Source organism: Anser anser (assembly GCF_964211835.1).
Source record: "Anser anser genome assembly, chromosome: 15".
Classification (NCBI taxonomy): domain Eukaryota; kingdom Metazoa; phylum Chordata; class Aves; order Anseriformes; family Anatidae; genus Anser; species Anser anser.
Window position 1 is genome coordinate 15,497,270 of NC_139736.1, and position 19,562 is coordinate 15,516,831.

The window sequence follows — 19,562 nt, forward strand, 5'->3', positions numbered from 1 at the left end:
ACTGTTCCCACTCCAACTTGAAGAAAGATGTAGTATTTGTTTTCCACGGCAGCTGGTAGAGGACTGTCCCCACGGATCTGTTTCTAGTTCTCTCTCACATAATCTTCTGTTCTATGGCAAACTAGATGATAGCTGTAGAAGTTGTTTGTTTTTTTTTTTTAAAAAAAAAAGGGGGCAAGAAAAGAGGGTGTCCACCATGCTTATCCTTCTCACAACAACAAGAGTTCCCCAGCAAGGACTAACTGTGTGCACTGACCGGTTAGGAATATGTCCTTTTTATTTCTAGTTCTTAATCATTCAGACAGTTTCGGGCAGGGACTGTTGGTTCCCATCAAGAAAGTGAAGAGTACTATGCATAAAATAGCGCGACAGAGCCTCTCTAGCGCCAAGGCACTCTTATACTTCTCAAATAGTAGAAGTGTTGTGCTCTAATATGTTCTGTGTAATCTGATTTTTATTCACGAACCTCAATGTTATGTCATTAATAGAAGATGGGAAAATCTGTGCAGTTGTCACAAGAAAAAATCACTTTCTAGAAATAAAGCAAAAGTATTCAAAATAGCTTAGTTTGTTTAGGTTATATATTTGTATTTTACAATACTAAAGGAGTAAGTGAAGGCCTTATATATAATACAGATATTAAAAGAGTTTACATAGCAACAGTTCTCTAAATGAATCCGGTTCTACATGTATTATACCTGTCTTGCCACTTATTGAGCGGATTATTCGCTGCTTCCATGAATAAAGACAAAGATTTTTTTCTCAGAACTACATAAGAGTCTCATCAGAAAACACATCAGTAAAAGATGAAACACTTGAAAGTGAAGTCGTGAGCAATGGTAGATCACAGAATCACAGAATAATACCCTTAACTGGAAGGGGCCCACAATGATCATTGAGTCCGACTCCTGGCTCCACACAGGGTAACCTAAGAGTTAAATCATTTATCTAAGAGCAGTGTCCAAATGCTTCTTGAACTCCGGCAGGCTCGGTGACATGACCATGTCCCTGGGGAGCCTGTCCCAGCATCCAGCCACCCTCTCGTTGATCAACCTTTCCCTAATGCCCAGCCTGACCCTCCCCTGTCCCAGCTCCAAGCCATTCCCTCCTGTCCTGTCGCTGTCCCCAGAGAGCAGAGCTCAGCGCCTGCCCCTCCGCTCCCCTCGTGAGGGAGCTGCAGGCCACCATGAGGCCTCCCCTCGGCCTGCTCTGCTCTGGGCTGAACGAACCAAGGGACCTCAGTTACTCCTCAGGCATCTTACCCTTCAGACCCTTCACCATCTTCACTGCCCTCCTTTGGACACTCTCTAACAGTTTTATGTCCTTCTGATATTGTGGTGCCCAAACCTGCACACAGTGCTTGAGGCAAGGCCGCAGCAGTGCTGAGTACAGTGGGACACACACTTTGAACGTTCAGCTGCTCTGCGCTCAATGCCCACCAGGATATGGTTGGCCCTTTTGTCCCCAGGGCACACTGTTGTCTCATGCTGAGCTTGCCATCAGACTGCCCCAGGTCTGTCTCTGCAGGGCTTCACTCCCACCACATGCCCCCAGCCTATATGTACATCCAGGATTATACCATCCCACGTGCAGAACCTAGTGTTTGCTCTTGTTAAATTTCTTGCAGTTGGTGATTGCCCAACACTCTGATCTAATATCCAACCTGAACCTCTCTGCAGATCTCTTTGCAGGGCCTCTCGATCCTCAAGGAAATCAACAACTTCTCCAAATTTCATATCATCTAGCATCATCTGCCAATTGACTTAGCATGCACTCAACTCTAGTGCCCATGTCACTGACAAAAACATCGAAGAGAACTGGCCCTAAAATTCAGCCCCAGGAACGCCCCACTAGTGACTGGCTGCCAGCCTGATTTAAGTCCATTTACTACAAGTCTTGTAGTAAAGACGCCTGACCCACCAGCCCATTGCTCACCCACTGTATTGTGCACATGACTAGCTGTATGCTGGACATTCTGTCCGGGATACTGTGAGAGTATCAGCAGCTTTGCTAAAATAAAAACATAAATAAAATGAAATAAAAATAAACAAGCCATCCACTACCTTTCCTTTGCCCACTCAATGTTAAGCCTGTCATATGCACTCCTTGTATTGCACTGTACCGCAAAGAAATATTTGGCCCAAGGGAAATCCAAGATTTACCCAAACTTTGTGGAAGGCTAGCATTTTCAGAATCTTATTTCTCGGGAAAATCTTTACAATATTGATTCATTGCCTTCCCTCACAGAAGTGTAAAAATAGGGAGAGGTCAGGTTCAGAACTTTGGTAAACTTATTTTCTTGAGAAATACATAGTAGAGATCTGTCTGCTCAATGGGAAGTAAGTTTAATTCAATAGGATGTCTTCACATATAAAAGCATATAGCTGCGTTTTTGCTTTCTGAACCCTTCCTAAAAGCTTCCAGTGACACAAATCTCATAATCTTCCTAGCCCATCTAATTAAACATTAAGTACTCTTACTAACAGTAAGTGCTCCTAATGCCTAATGTAAATTTTTCTTTGTGCAATTTAAGCCCATAGCTTCATGCCTTACTCACTACAGACACGGAGAGGAAAACATCAATGCTGTTACCTCCCCAAAAAAGTTAAAATCTGTTCATTTAAAGACAAATGCAGTCTACTGTCTGATGACTGCAATGTTAAAATATCAAACGAAACATTTGTTATTAACTCAAATGTATTTTTGAGTTAATTTATTTTTTCTTCTTCATTCAGCAGAATAAAAAGGAAATTTCTAAGCGTGGAAAAAAAACGGATAATTCCTTTTAAAATGCCAAAACGAAGCAACAAAGTGGTAATGCTATCCCCTTCTTTCCTTCTATGTTTCCAGCTTTCTTAAAAATTGATAAAATGTTGAATTGCTAAAATAATAAATAACATTTTTAATTACCTAACATATCCTCCTTCCCCCCAAAAAAGATTTCACAGTCCTTATGCTTCACAGACAGAAATGCTTGGGGAATTAAATGTATATGTCCTGCATGCTTTTTTAAAGATAATTCCCTGTAAGAATCTCAGATTCCTCATCCATCTTTGTCTTCTGTTATCTTAATGGACACAATGCCCTTGACTCCTCTGTAGTGCTATACGCTTGTAGAAAATAAGAACGGCCAATATTCATTACCTAAACAGAACTTGATATAACTTTCTGGTATAGACTTGGATCATTCTCCACAGTTTTTTTGTTTGTTTGTTTGTTTTTGTCATTGTTGTGTTTTTTTTTTCCTATCTTGCAAAACTGTAGAAGCATTTTCTATTTTACCACTGTTGTGCTTCACCCCCAGTTTTGAATCACTGAAATAACCGTTGTTCGTAAGCTCCACCCAACTGCTGACATAGGATCATGGAGTAATTCTGTCTGGAAGTTATTCAGGATAACTTCAGGTCTTAATGGATATACCCCCTGCTAAGCACAGAGGTGTTAAAGTGGTCAAGTAGATGATCTTGGAGGTCTTTTCCAACATTAATGATTCTATGATCATCTCACAGGCCTTCTTCCAAAACTTCTCTTCAAATCCTGGCCTTGCATTTCTTCTCTCCCCAGACTCACCCTATAAGGTCACGTTAGCAGGCAAAATGTACCTGGTAATACTTATGCTGAGAAATGATGTAAACTAAGAGCAGGAAGAGCTAATCGACTCTTAAATACATCAGATGCTCTCACACATGAATATATTTACACATACGCACTTCTACAAATTTAGGAGCATAGTAAGTTATGAATAAAGTTTCTAGTAGACTTCAGGAAAATAATAAACCTCATAACCTCTGCCTCATGAAGAAGTCCAATAGGTGAATTAGACATCTCAATTAAGCTATGAGAACCACAGTGTCAAATGTCTAAAAATGTCATACGATAATCATTATATAAAATGGCTGATGTTTACTATTTGCACTTGCTCGTTTAGATTGCTGCTTTTTAGTTATGGCATGAGTTGATGAATGGAGTTTTTCCTCCTATAGGACATGTAAGGATAACCTAGGAGATCGGCCCAATGCACCTGCTGGCCATCGAAAAAACATGTAACATCCATGCATACACAATTTTGTGAATTTTCATTTCACTGGCAATTCATAGATTGTAACATATCTCAAGGCTGAACTCTTTACCGACCCCAGTTTCTATCTCTGAAGACCATCCTCATGTCACTGGTTTAAGAAGGGGTGCAATCAGTGAACTAAAGCTACCACACAGAGTTGGTGTAATACTGTTTTCCCAGAGGAGTCTGAACTCTGGGCAAACAGAATGCTCTGTTAAGCTGCTACGTGACCGTGCTGAATTTGATTTACCTGTTCTCATAATCACAGATGCATGTTGGAGAGATGCAGACATTCTGAAAATATAATTGGAAGTAAAGAAAAGACATCAAAATACCTAATGCTATTCTTAATGTCTTCCTTGGGGAAATACTGCTTCCTGTTGTGACTCAAAGAGAGAACTAACATGAAGAAAAAGGCTCATACCTTCAAATATGAAAGTCAAAATGGAATTAAGTTGATTCCCGTGGATTCTCCGTTGATAGAAAGTCCACACAGTCTGCCACGGTTGGATTTTTGACTCTGCTGATACTGAGACAGCCTATCAATTGGAATGAAATGCTGTTTGAAATGAGATCTGGTTCTTAGATGATTCTGCTTCTTGGCAAAGGCAACAGTACCTCATTTTTCCTGGTAACTGTCAAGATCAGTTCAGGATTATGGCCTCCCATGGTGCTGGTTTAACTGGCAAGATGGCAAGATGGCAAATCATGCCAGTGTTGATCATGTAAACTTTAAGAATAAATACTAATTCTAAAAATATTAAAAGTCTTCAAATGAAAACATAAGGTGATGTTTTAAATCTAGTCTTACAAAATACTCTAACAGTAAATAAACAGTTTGACGTTCTCGTGTATCACAATCAAATACCAAACTTTCTCTGCATACACACCTGACCATCGATAAATTCTTCTAAAAAATGAATCTCTTCCTCTCACACTCATTACTTGCCGGTTCTTAATGGCTGGGTCATTTATGAAACATAAGAGGCCAGAGCTGAACTGTAGTCAGGATTACAGTATCAAAGGACACACTGTAGGGAGACTAGATTAATTTTTTTAAAGGTGAACACATGATGCTAACACAAAGTTATACAAGTAATATAAAACTGTACAAAAGGAAAGAGATATGGTACTCCATTAGGGCTTCATCTGAATGTCATATTCATAAAACGTTTCCTCCAGTGTGGCAGTAGTTCTTCGAAGATACTGTGTCTCATCCTAAATGACTTTATTCACTAAACTGATGCTATTTTTGCTAGAGCATCACGTTCAAGTTCTCAGCAGCAGACAAGCAGCTCTTTAAATAAGCAGCAGTGATGTGTCACATATGTCCCTCACTTAATGCAGTTGTTTTTGGTGTTGTGTTTTGGTTGGTTGGTTGGTTGGTTGGTTTTGGTTTTTTAACTTCTAAAGTAGAGAGCCGTTAGGTTCAGGTCACTTAGTAGCCAGAAACAAACCTTCATATTAGCTATGATTTACTTATCTGAGGTTCAAACCTCATTCGTGAATTACTCTTACACATGTAATTTTAAAGCTCAACTTTAAGAAGGAAAATACGTAAATTAGAAAGCCATGAGTACTTGTACAGAAAGCAGCACAGCACAAGTAAACATGCAATTTCCATTTGCAGAGGGTGGGAAGTTGTTCTTAAGCATTTTACAATGCACTCTAAGATGCAGGCTGTGAGTTCATAACCTGTACTAAAGCTCTGCTCAAGTTCAGGTTGGTCCATTCATTGTTAGTACCAAGACTTACATTTGGTTACTTCACCCCCCCCCCCTTTTCTACACAGTTAAATTTACAATAATCATTGAATATGAAAACTGTTGAAAATTATTTAATATTGAGTACAAAAAAAAAATGGACTGTCTGGCCTTCAGCATGAAATATTTGGTTGGATTTCTAACCATCTTTAGTAAAATGTTATTTTTAATTCATACTAAGTATTAGTTGAAAAAGGAGTCTTCTATCAATTCCAAAATACTCAGCTGTTCCAAGTATTTCATCATCTCTACTAAAATATAGCTAACATAAATGAGTAGATGCTGAACCCCAGAAATATTAAGCTGAAGAAATTTTTACTGTTTGCTTCAACTAAGAATAAAATATTTGAATATAAACTGCAGGTTCAAATGTCAAGCAAGAGGGTTTTCAAGGGTTTCTGGGGCTTGGAGGGGTACTATTTTGTGAACACCTAACAGAACAAAACAATTTTAAGTTTATATGTATCCCAAAAAAATACCAGAAGCATATTACATGAAGGCAGTAAAACTGGTTTTTTGTCATGCTTACTTGCTTAAGTTCATAACCCAATTTTGCAGAATCTGGATGTGGCTGCTGACTCAAGCAGTTTCTGCATTTTAGTGCTTTAAAAGAAGTTTTGTTTGTCCGTGTGTTTGTGAAAGACACCTAAGAAACCTGTGATACCTAATTTTTTATTGAATATCCCTAACCATCAAAAAAATCACTCTCCAGAAGCTTATTTCTGTGCATGAAATCTGTAATTAACTACAGAACCAAAATAGTCTCTGATTGCAACCTGGTGGAAGAAGCCATACTGTGCTTTATTTTCAATGACAATGAAGGGAAATCACAGCCCGTGAAATTTAACATGGTTAACTGAAACCCAATGCAGAACAGGCGCTATCAAGACAAATATGAAGCAGAAATACTTACTCTCTATTCCAATCCCCCAAAGCAAACACGTTCTCACACTGTCCAAATTGAAGTTCAAATAAAATAAAAGCAGTGAATGCACAATGTCCCTGAAGACAGCAACTTTGCTGCCTGCCTTATCATCTCCACTTGATACCTTAAAAAATAACAATTAAAAAAAAAAAAAAAAGAGAAAGACCTATCCTTACACATATAAAACACCACTGTTGACAAAAGATCCCAGGTTACAAAATTAAACTGTATTCACAGACTTAGAAAGAAATGCTAACAGAAAAAATCACTTTTTTTTTTTTTTTTAATTAACCTAACCATCAGATATCTCATCCAAATTCATCTCCAGGGTATTTGAATTTTAGAGAAAACATATTTATGATGCACCTTTCTAAATGAAAAGTCTGATTTTTTTTTTCCCATTTGGTGACTATGCATATATGGTACGTCTTGTGTCCAAAAAGGTGTACCTGTGAAAATATATCCCCTGTACTCCCATGTATTTTATTGCATTTGTTATGTTCTGCCAACTCAATTTCTGAGAACAACTCCTTTGTCACATATGCCGAAACAAAGTAAAAGGCAAATAACTGTTCTAAATTGATTTTAGACTGCTTGAAAATATTACTATTTATGGCAGAATAACTAGTTTGGGAAAATTAAACCTTATTCTAACTTTAATAAATTTCACAAGTTATGCTTAGTTTCTAGATTTTGTTATATATATTTTAAGACTGGAATATAAATGAAAATTGAAAATTTATCTGAAGCAATCAAGGCCCACTGTAGGCTTTCTAAATACAGTATTGTGTGAGATATTTGTTCTAAGAAAAACTCCAAAATCCATATCACTAAAGTAGACTAAAAGCCTGACTTCAGTAGGCATGTGCTCTCTAAACAGCAACTCCTTCCTAGAAAGTTACCGACCTAACCTAAAATATTAAGTAAAGTTTGAAAAAGATATTGTCAATGGTTAAAAAATCTTTACATGTTTTTTCCCAGGTTTACTTTCCTGACTCTTTTTTTCCACAACTAGTGCCACAATAACTTAAAAGCAAGAGTTAATCATATTTCTTTCTTCTCCTTTCCAATTTGATACTTCATTTGCCATTTCTGACATTTATCTTAACAAAATTAATTACCATTTAATAGCAGTATTTTTCATGACAATAAAAAATCTCCAGTATCATACTTGAGGACATTCTTATAGACATTTTATCGCATTTTGAATACCACGAGGTTTATCACTGAGTAAACTGATGTATTACTCTTTCATGGTAAAATTTTGTGGCTCATGAGCAAAACAAAAGACTTATGTAAAAAAAATTTTCAAAAAAAAAAAATTTAATAGCAACAGTTCCAAGATAAAGGAACTTCTGAAGTTACTAGTTTGAAGTTGCAAAGACCAAATATAACACATTGCTAGATAGTAAAAGTAAAGTAGCTGTATGCATCTATTGTTATGCCATTCCAACTGCAAATATCTACTAATGTAGAAATATTGACAATCTTGAAGCTCAAACTTGAAGCTGACACTTTCTATCACCATGCTTGGTGATATGCTTGCACATAATTAATTCTACTTACACTTGCCGAGGCATCAACTGGATGTTGAGAAGGCACAAAACAAATACAAACTCTTATCCCCATACTGAAGAAAAGGCAATGGGAACGTGAGATACGACATGTTTATAACATTTAACATAGCAAGGAATTTGGTACTGCTTTAGGAAGAAAATCTCTGAAACAGTCCAACCCCTAACAGACACACAGGATTAACAGAAATAAAACTGATGGCTGACTTAGACACTGCACATGCGCTCACAGAACAACACCTTTAAAGGTTCAAAACCAATACACCATTTATCTTAACCGATTCAAACATGGAAAACATAATACCACATAGCACTGCTGCTCTCCCTACACCAGGGAACGCTCTTTTCTTAACCACAGTTTTGCTTACTCAGAAGTCAGCTTCATTTGTACATTTAAAAAACAGATTAACAACATGAGCATCAAAGAATTAAGAAAACAACTACAATTTAGGAACAGAATATCAAGACATTTAAACTTTGCACATATCTATTGCTACATTTTAGAAACAGATGTGGAACCAATGTACTGTATATACTTTACATGTATGAACTTTACATTTAATGCTTATGCGAAGCCTAATTACTTCTGCATCAAAACCTAATTCCTTATCGGGACACACCTGACAGAAACCAAATTCCTGAACATCTACCCAAATGAGATAACTGAGGTGTGATTTAAGGTGATTCCAGCAGCGAGGCGGTTTCACAGTGCCCAGGCCATAACCCAGCCGCTCACTGCCCAAACCGCACGGAGCGCAGCGACACATGGCAGCAGGACTCAAAATAACAGATACTCCTGACAGCAGGCGGAACACAGTCTGTCCTTAAAAGCGAGCAAAACCCACTTTCCCTGCTCCCTTCAGGATTTTTTCACAGCTTTTTCTTCTAGCAAGGAAATTGCTAAAGTCACTGAAGATATTTAAATTACTCTGCAGTTGCATCTGGCTGTCAACTGACATGCAATTTCAAAACCCAGTTTTATAGTCTGTTTCTGCTTTACTAAATATAGATATGCATTGTTACCCGCATTTATGTGAATGTTTAGACTGTATTTATTAAGAAAACATTGGTATTGTTTAATTTCACGTATTTGAACAAGCACAGAAACACAGCTTTACAACCCTCAGGTAAAGATGCTTTCTAACATCGTGGCATTACATTGATAACACACAGGTACCTCAAAGATAACAAGCAGCCAGTTTGGTCAGGAACCCTGTGAACTGCCTACTAAAAGTCAACAATCCATCTTACAAAAAAAAAAAAACAAAACACTTGTTAATGAGATTCCCGCCGTGTCGATGCCAATATTTAACCCCTCAAATCAAAGTTCTGCAGCTCTCCGAAGATGAAGTTCACACAAACTTCAGTCAGTCACAGAGGAAGGACAGCCACCCACACACACACATATATCCCCCCCCCCCCACCACCCATTTCTGCGGGCATCGCTGCCACTCACCTCATGCACCACGCCGACACGAGGGGAGCCCGCACGAGGCGAGCCCCGCGGCCCGGCCCCGGTTTCAGCCCGGCGGAGGCTCAGCCCCGCGGCGGCCATAGCGGGAAGGCGCCGAGGGGCCGCCCCACACACAGCTCCCGCTGCCGGCGGCCGGGGCTCGGCTCCCCATCGCCACCACGGGCTGCCCCCCCACGCCGCCACCACCACCTTCGGTTCTCCAAAGCCTCTCCTGCCTCACCTGAAGGGCATCCGCCACGCCCGCCACGAGCCGCCAGGGTTTCATCGCGGGCTGCGAGCCGCCTCTCCCTGCCGCGGCCGGAGCAGCCACCGGGGCACCCCCGCAGCACGATCGGGAGCCCGGCGGCGGGCGGAGCGGCCGGCGCTGAAGGTCAGGCTGTCCCCGCCGAGCTGCTCGCCCCCAGCCCGCGGCAGCCGGGCGTCCGCCGCCCCCGAGCCCCCGCCCGGCAGCCGCCGTTACCTCAGAGCCCCGGCACGGCTGGAGGCAGCACGACAGCGCGCCCGGTTACTTGCGCCGTGCCTACATGATTCAAAATGTCTGTGGGACAGTATTTACGACTTTCGGTACGCGATTCTCTACGTGCTGACCCAAGATGAGCCTTTTTCCCCCGCAGTGTCCCTGAGAGGCAGGGCTGACCAAGTCACGGTGCTTGCCTTCAGGTCAGGGCGCTGACACACGCTCGGCCGAAGCCCACAGCCTAGGGGTAAGGGCAGAAGGGATGGGATTCAGTAACCCTGGCATGGGAAGCTTCCCTAAACGTATTAAATATTTGATAATTATTCAAATACTAACCCTGGTGCTAAAGTTGGAGGGGGTTCACTATTTTGATCGATACTATTTAACCATTTTGATTAAATAATGATAACTTTCTAGAGAAAATCTGAATTTGTTTATAAATAATAATGTTGCAGACTAAAATATTTTTAAGAAAAAGACAGGCTCGGACTGAAACAAAACCCAAACACCTTCCTCAAAACATGGTAGCAATTAACCCATTAGTGGAGCAGACAGAAAAAGTCTGTTTATCTCGGACATTAAAAACTGGCATGCTAGGCAAGACATTGCTTATATGGTAGCAAATAATTTGGTGTTTTGTTTTTCAGAGTACAGCTATTTATGCAAATGGGATTACAAAGTGTAAACATGTAACCACACATACAAAACTGAAAAATTGTTGGGTTACTGCTCAGATAACTTCTCTCCTTCTATAAAATTTATTTTCACACCACACATTTCCTTATTTTTCAGGAATATTATAAGTTCAGTAAAACATCTTTCAATATTTATCACTGTTTTGCAATCAAAAAGATGACTAAAAATGATCTCTGATAACATAATTCCTATTAATCACTCCCTTTTTGCAGATACAAATCAAAGAATTTGCACCTGTTTTTGACAAAATGAGAGAAAGTTTCATTTGGCTTGAAAAAATTGAAAATGTGCAAAATAATTAGATTCAGATTCTGATTTCATAAGTCTTTCCTCGTCTTGTAGAAGTTTTATTTTGGATATGCTCACCTTATTACCTTAAGAGAAGAGATAACTACATGGTTTATGTGACAAATAAGGCATGTCTTTATTTTAAAATACTTTACAATACAGCTGTGTACAATTTAAAAAAAATGCAGAACGTTGCAAGGGCTGGCCTGAGTACTGGGCTAATAGCCAAAACAAATCTCAGAGCTCACATTGGCTTACTGTGTGGCCTTGACCAAATTATTAATCTCCTCAGTTTTCCCACTTGTAAAATTAGAATAATAATACTTACAGAGCCTATCTCCTACCTCTTACTTCTCAGGAGGGCTCTGAGGATTAATGACCCTACAGTGCTTTGAAAATGAATAAACACTAACCGCTAGGCCAGAGTTAATATGTTTCAGAGTGTTAAAACACTGAAATACTGGAAATTCCGATGAAACCACCTTGTGTATCTAAACATGGATGCCCTAAAACCCGTGGATTACAAAAACAAGATCTCTTATCACTTGCCACCAACAAAATACTGTGGGTTGGCTTATAGTTCTATTATTCATATCTGATTTTTATCTCTTCCCATTCTTACTATTAAACCCAGAATTACATTAAAAGCAGCACCAAGAGCAATTGCCTCTGCTGTCTTTTAGGGTCACAAAAATGCCCTGTCCAGGGCAAGGTCACTCACAGCCACAGCAGGCAAGAAGCATCACCGGTAACTCTGGCCTGTTGCTTCCAGCATTTGCAGCACATATGGTCATTTAATGAGAGGACCAACACTTCTGGCAGATGTGACATGTTCTCAGTGCTATTCTTTAGAGACTGCAATTCTTTATTCAAGTAATGAAAAAGAGTTTAAACTAATTAATTATCTCATTAACAATAAATATGGGGGGAGCACTGGCTAACAACGTACTGCTGCAGAACAAGATGCATTCTGTCACAAAGTTGTGATGATGAGCAGATGATTAAGCAAAAATAATACTCCAAATACATACATCCAAGTTAAAAAAAAAAAGAATAGTAACATCCCATTTCAATCTATAGAGTTAATCTGATAACAAATTAAATATATTTATACATCCATTTTCACCTCTCTCTAAACAGCGGACAGTTTTGGTCTTCTGACTTTTTCTTCTACCCCACACAGGAACAAGAGAGAAAATTCTTTAAATGCTCTGTTGGTCAAATGATTCCACTGCTTCTCCTTGAACCATCACTACAGCAGTTCCCTCTGCAAAACCTTATCTGAGATGCCATCCTCTTGTTTGACAATATGGATACTTCAGGAGCTTTGTGCGGGGCAACATCATTGGGGCACCAGTGTCTACAGAGCAGCACCAAGACCAAGACCACTGTGAAATGCTCTGGGGATAGGCAAAACTCACATTAGAAATTGCATCAGGGAATTACAGGCTCTCACCATGGCTCAGACACTAGACATCCCTGTTATGACTTTCTTACTTGCATGCAAGCAAGAATGAGGGAGGTCTCTCTCTAAGCTTTGGTGCTTCTGCTATACTTGTGGGGACAAACATTAATTAACTATTGTATTACTGTGATAGCAGCAAGCATTGAAATTTCTGTAATACCCCATTTGTATTCTTTTGCACTTGAGATTTTCAACAGTTTATCGAATACTACAAAATAAATGTCACTACATTATGTCTCATGTTACATCAAAAATTCTATATAATAACTAGGTCTTTACTATCTAAACCCTTGCATTCTTTTCTCATATTTTTTTTCTGAAATTTCTACTTTACAAAGAAAATTAATTCACAGAGAAATAAACAAAAGTAAATAATTGCCCTACTAAACATAAGCGTCTTCTAGTGAACAGTGTGGCTTGTTTGATTTTTTTAAACTGATCCAAACATATTTGTGTCACACTAGAAGGCTTCTAGGTGAAAAGCTTCAGTGTGCAATTTGTTTATTTTCCATTTCTTGAACTAAGTTCCTGTGGTATGGGAACTATTAAAAAGTAATGTAACCGTTGAAGGAGAATGAAGATTGGTAAAATTTAGAAGTAGTATCTTGAGTATAAGGCAATCCTGCACCTGTACAGTTTTACAGATATTTTTTATATTGGATAGTGAAATGTGGCTTAATCTGTACTGCATTTATGCATCAAACACATGGGGGCTCTCCCTGCCTGACAGATTACTGCTGAAATGATTTCTTTCTACATGCCATCTAATGATCCAGTTGTATTACAAAAGGTGAGCCTAATGAAGCATATTCAGATGGAAAAGTATCATGCAATTTATGACAAACATGCTGCAGTTTTATTTTTAAATGTTGACAGTGTGCGCGTGAGGGAGATGACCAACAAGAAACAACATCAATCATATGTCACAACCCTAACAATGCAAGCACAGCTCAAGGAAAACTAAATCTGAGGATTCATGCTAGACTGTTGCTGAACATAATCTTTTGGGGACAATATATCAATGTTAAGGATTTTTAAAACTGAAGTATCAAAAAAATACAACTGTAAAACACCAGGTTTTGCTCTACTATGCAGAACTTAAAATGTTCTGCAGAGGTCTGATCCTGCAAGCATTCATACTATTGATAACTTTGCATTCAGATTAACTGTAAGAGAACACAAAAATAAGTGGTTATAGTACTATACCTACAAAACAGACATTAAAAAGAATCAGCAAGATAAAGTACTAGGTGTTTTCATGAATTATCTCTGTATATTCAAAATTAAAGTATTTTTTCTGTGGCCCCATGCTCACAAGTCATATCTATAATTAATTTGTAAATGTGATTATATCCATCTGAAATGCTTCAGTTTGTGTTATTAGTAGTTGTTTTTACGTTGTTTTTCAGTGAAGTATATTGAAATTGATGTTGCTAATGTGACTTGAATGTTCTAGTATTATTTTGGCTATACCTACAATTGTGTTAGTTCACAAACAAGGTTACCTGTAAGCATCCATTGGTATACACTTTGAAGTTTATATACTTTCACTTTGATTGTAATTGCAAAATTTTGCAAAGTATTACGTGAAAAATTTTGCTATCCTTATACAAAAAAAAGAGACTATGTTCAGAAACAAGTGTAAGAAATCAAGTACCACCAGTAAAAACAGTAAGTGAAACATGACTTGTATGCAATTATGATACAACTAAAATAGTAACGATACAACAGATATATACTTCAAACCTCGCTGAAAAAAGTTTGCTGCATAAACACTACAAGTTAGCATAAAAATAACAATTCATCCCTGTATTATTCATCCCTGTATAATATTAGAGGATTATATCCTCTCCAAACCCACAGAATGCATACTCCACACGATAATGATTACTGCACAGCAACTGATGCTTACCAGGATATATTCAAAAAATAATTACTTATCCAAAGTCCTAAAATGAAGGAAAGTTCTTGCAGATATATCAGATCCAGGATAAAATATATCTTTTTTTTTTTTCAAGCCTAAAGAAAGCACAAAAATCTAGATCGCAAAAGCAGTCATTTTAAAACTATCACTATTTTTTTATTTTTATTTCTTCAGATTGTCACAATGTTTAATGTAACACATAATAATATATCTACAAATATGAAGAAGAAATGGTCTCAGAAAAGTCTTGAGGCAAAATAACGCCTTATTGTGCTATTTTACATATTCACAACTTTTTTTTGGTGAAACTATTTTTTACATATTCACAACTTTGTTGAAATGCTTAACTATTCATAAAAAATTACATTACAAAGGCAAATAATATTTCATCATGAACCAGGATTACTAGTAAAAGGCTGACTTTCAACACTTCACTATACATTCCCTTCAAAAGGAATCTGGATCCACTTAGATGTTGTTCACAAGCAAATTACAATTCTTTGTTCAGTGACATTTAGAAAACACAACATTTTTCTGCATTGGGAATTCAAAATGTCTTCTAGTTCTATTTTTTGCTGTTGTTTGGTTTTTTTACTTCACGAAGTGTTAAATGATACTGCAAATCATTTCCTCAGTAAAACCGCAACAAGGTTGATTTCTCTAAAGGGCCACAGGCCCAGGAAACACAGACGGGATCGTGCTCATCAAAAAGAGTGCAAGAGGAAGTGCAAACACACAAAGGAAAACATCTGAAAACCCTGGAAGTGCAATTGCTTGCCACTGTAGATAATTTGGTGCAAGAAACACTCTCTTAATGACAAACTACACCTCGCCCCACAGAAGAGGATCTCTGAATGCCGCTCACCCCATCAAATATTGACATTTTCCAGACCCACATCTGGGAGTCACCGCAGGGCGGTCAAGGCCTCTGCCTGTTGTACCTGGAATAACACGCAGACAGAGCGACCTGAATTCAGACCTTTAGCACTGCATTGACTTTCGCACAAAACTATGGTGAGCATGGGCCTACATGAGCCAGGTATGAGGCTGTGTTGCCTGTACTTACAGGCCGTTACCTGAGGGGATGAGGAGAAAAAAAAAAAGAAAAAAACTTAAGTTACTTAGAGTTTTCTAGGAAATTTCTGGCAAAAGAAAGAGGGCAAAAAAAATAACTTTCTCCTCTGCAAATCTGTGGGGCATATGGTGATACAATTCTGTTAAGAAAGTGTGTAAATGCATATCTCATTCTTAGCTAATGGCAAAATAAACAGTTGTACTTATTTTTACTCAACCTACTTACATTTACAGTTGCTCTCCAGATTGCAAAATATCCCAGTGATATTTTTGTCACAAACATTATATGCGTGCATATACCCACTTCTTACTAAAATACATATGCAGAGTTGGATACCTTTACAAATACCAGCTGTAAAGGAATGTGAGGATTGCTCCTCGCCAGACTTTAAACAAACTGCCCTCATTTAACGTAACACCATCACACCAATGCCACAGCCTGGTGGGTGCAGCCAGGTACGAGGGTGGCACCTCCAGCCCATTACCGTGGGTCTGCTCTGCTTTCCAGCCCTGCTGGCACTCGGACTGTCACAGCGTGGGGATGCAAGCAACCACTTGCTTCTGCTCATCTGTGCCACAACACAGTTGACTAATTAATTTTTTAAAGTATTCAAGATGTGACACTTCACATACAGGATTGAATACAGATTAGCATTACAATCATCACAAAGCTTTTGTAGGCTCAAATTTGTCTTCTTCCAGCAAAGTTTCCTTTAATGTGCAAATGAATGATGCCACTACGTATCTTGAAATAAACAGGCTCATTATGGTTATGACTTGTCATATATGCAGGCATTCAGAATTATATTCACAGCATACAGTAAGCTGGCAGATAAAGACAGGCTAAACAAAAGATATGAAACTCCCAGTCTGCTATCATATTTAGATGTCTTCATATCAGAGCCATGAAAACATTTCTCCCCCCATATTTGTACACTGACGATACCTTCAATGGCTTTCCTAGCCCAGTTCTAAAGACGGAATGCCTTTGCAAGACCAAGTGAAAAGAGAGCAAAGGGAACATGAAATCACCTCACAAATTCAAAACCCATAAGGGCTGGGAGACAGGCTAGAGCAGGCTGCCCACGCAACAAAAAGGTCACAGGGAGACAGGCAAGTTAGCTCTGTTTTAATATATAAAACCTTGAACAGAATTCTTCGGTAAACAGGAACATACTAATTAACTGGTTTTTTAGGGCTTTTCAGGAATTATTTTTTACTTTGTATTCTTTGCAGTTTTTGAGAGCAAATAAATCGATGTGTCTGGAGTCAATTTATATGTCACAGGCTGCAGGTCATGCAAAGCAAAAGGACCAGTACATGCCATGGCAAAAAGGGTTGCTCACAGTAGCTGTTGGTAAAGAAGCAGATTTCTAATAGGAGACGCAGTGCCAGGGCAGTTAGCTTACAAGGCTTCCCCTGCACTGAGATGCAAAAAACACCTCAGTCCTGGAGATGGTCCTTTAGAGGGATTTAAGGGGACCAATGTAAATGCTGTCAGATTTAAGGGAACCAACATAAAATCTGTCATCCATCAGGGAACACATATAGGATATCTGAAATTAACACCTAGATATGTTTCCAAGAATAATTAGGGTAAAACACGTTAAAAATAATTTTCATACATTTTTCTGACAAACTGTTGTGGACTTCTGTTGTTAATTTTAGCAGTTTCAGTTGGATTTGCTACAGCTGGAAACGTAAGGGAAAGTCTGCAGTAATCAGGATGTGACACTCATTAATACTTCCACAAAATACCCACTGGATTTGCATAAAGTCTGCAGATTCATCGGTAAATCTTTAATGTGAGAATTTCCCTTGGTTTTACTCCAGATTCAGCTCCATTTGTCCTCCCTCTCTCCTCCAGTGATAATCGCTGTAAACAGTTCATAACAAAGCATAATTAAATGTACTGAATAACTAAAATATACACAGAATTACTCAAAAGCTTATATAATGACATATATTCTTTTGCAAATTGCAAATGTTTTCAGAGAAATTATCTTGTAAGGGAGATAATTCTAACTGAATACAATGACACTCCAAGTCATCTCATAAATCTGGAGATTTCCAGACAAGTTTTTTATGACCTGTATATAAGTAACATCCATGGCACAGCTCACACACAGCGTGACCTTCACAGGTAAAATGCCATGAAAAGCTTCTAGAAATGGCTACGTCCCTAAGATGGTGAAATATTTCTGGTTCTGACAAACACAAAACTCTAAAATAAATCATGGCCCCCATTAAGGGAGATATTTCTTGCTCTTGTTGATATCAAAAAATTTGACAAGAAATTTTTAAGTGTGGGCTATTTAAGTCTTATCTTAGGGGAAGTACTAGTTCTCAAGCGTCAGATATTTACTACTTATATGTATCTAGTGAATATCTATACTAAATATATCTATATCTAGATATTAGAAGTAGATATTTATAATTTTAGTAAATATTTCTTATTTTTAGCTGAACTATATAGTACTGTATAGTTCGATGACTACATTGCATCATGCACCTCTGTATGTACATGCATTTCGACCAAGGCAACATAATGCCATTACAGCAGACAATAAGTTATATAAAGGAAAGTTCAAATGAAAAAAAGTTTCTCTTTTGCATTGTAAAAAAAGGCTTCCCAATTTTTTTTAATTCCCGTTGAAGCTCAAGATTGTGCTGATAACAGTGCTCTTTGGTTAGTTTTGATTTTAAAATAAAATTCTTCTAAAAGAATGAATGATGCTTTGCTCAATATTAATAGAATACATTTAATTTTAAGTAAATTTAGTATGAGATTCAGAATTGTCCTGGTGCCAGTTAGGACAGAGTTAAGTAGCTCATAGTAGCTGGTAGGGTGCTATGTTTTGGATTAGGATGAGAAGAGCGCTGATAACATGCTGATGTTTTAACTGTTGCAGAGCAGTGTTTACACCAGGCCAAGGACTTTTCGGCTTCTCGCTCTGTCCTGCCAGCGGGCAGGCTGGGGGTGCAGCAGGAGCCGGGAGGGGACAGACCCAGGACAGCTGACCCAAACTGGCCAAAGGGGTATTCCATACCATCTGGCGTCATGCTAAACAATATATAGGGGTGGCTGGCCGGGGTGGGGGGCCGGCTGCTTGGGGATAGGCTGGGCATCGGTCAGCGGGTGGTGAGCAATTGCATTGTGCATCACTTGTTTTCTTACACATTATTATTGTTAATACTATTACCATTATCACTATTATTATTATTATTGTTATTATTATTTTCCTGTCTTAATAAACTGTCTTTATCTCAACTCACAGGCTTCACTTTCCCGTTTCTCTCCCCCATCCCAGAGAGGGAGGGGGGAGGGTGAGCGAACGGCTGTGTGGTGTTTAGCTGCCAGCCGGGTTAAACCACAACAAGAATGCATTTTTAAAGCAAAATTAAATTCATTTCCTGTTATAAATTCTTATAAATAAACATAAATGATTTAATTTCTAGTATGCTATGCTCAAAACTTAACATTTGTGCATAGTATAAGCTTTGAAAATATTTGAAAACCATATATGTAACTGAATACCTGTACCAGACAATATATTATTTCACTGGCTTGCATTTTGATCAAGTTTATTGACTGAAAGTCTTATTTCATTGCTCCTACTCAACAGATCATTCCTTCTCTCTCTCCGATAACCCATTAGCACTTGAGAGAGTTTTCTGAAGGAAAACACAACCTGAATAAGTAAGAGAGCCAGAATGCTTTGCTGCATTTTTACTTCTAAAAGGGCCTCACTGCACTCACAGCAAAGACTCCGCTAATTCAAATGGCACAATAACGGCTCTTCTGAACACCATTTTTAAACAAAGGTGGAATATTTTGTTCATTAGAGGCAATGAAAATATG

General features: G+C 38.4%; 1 protein-coding gene and 1 long non-coding RNA gene across 9 annotated transcripts in view; both read right to left on the reverse strand.

The window, feature by feature from the left end:
• RBFOX1 (RNA binding fox-1 homolog 1) overlaps positions 1 to 19,562 on the reverse strand; it is an 875,363-nt gene that overhangs the window by 667,900 nt on the left and 187,901 nt on the right. The window lies entirely within an intron of this gene.
• Positions 12,644 to 19,562, reverse strand: part of LOC310882005 — a 48,692-nt gene continuing 41,773 nt past the window's right edge. For all 5 annotated transcript variants that reach the window (XR_014572745.1, XR_014572746.1, XR_014572747.1 and 2 more), the window contains one exon: positions 12,644 to 17,576. This is a non-coding gene — a long non-coding RNA (uncharacterized lncRNA). The remainder of the gene's footprint in view (positions 17,577 to 19,562) is intronic.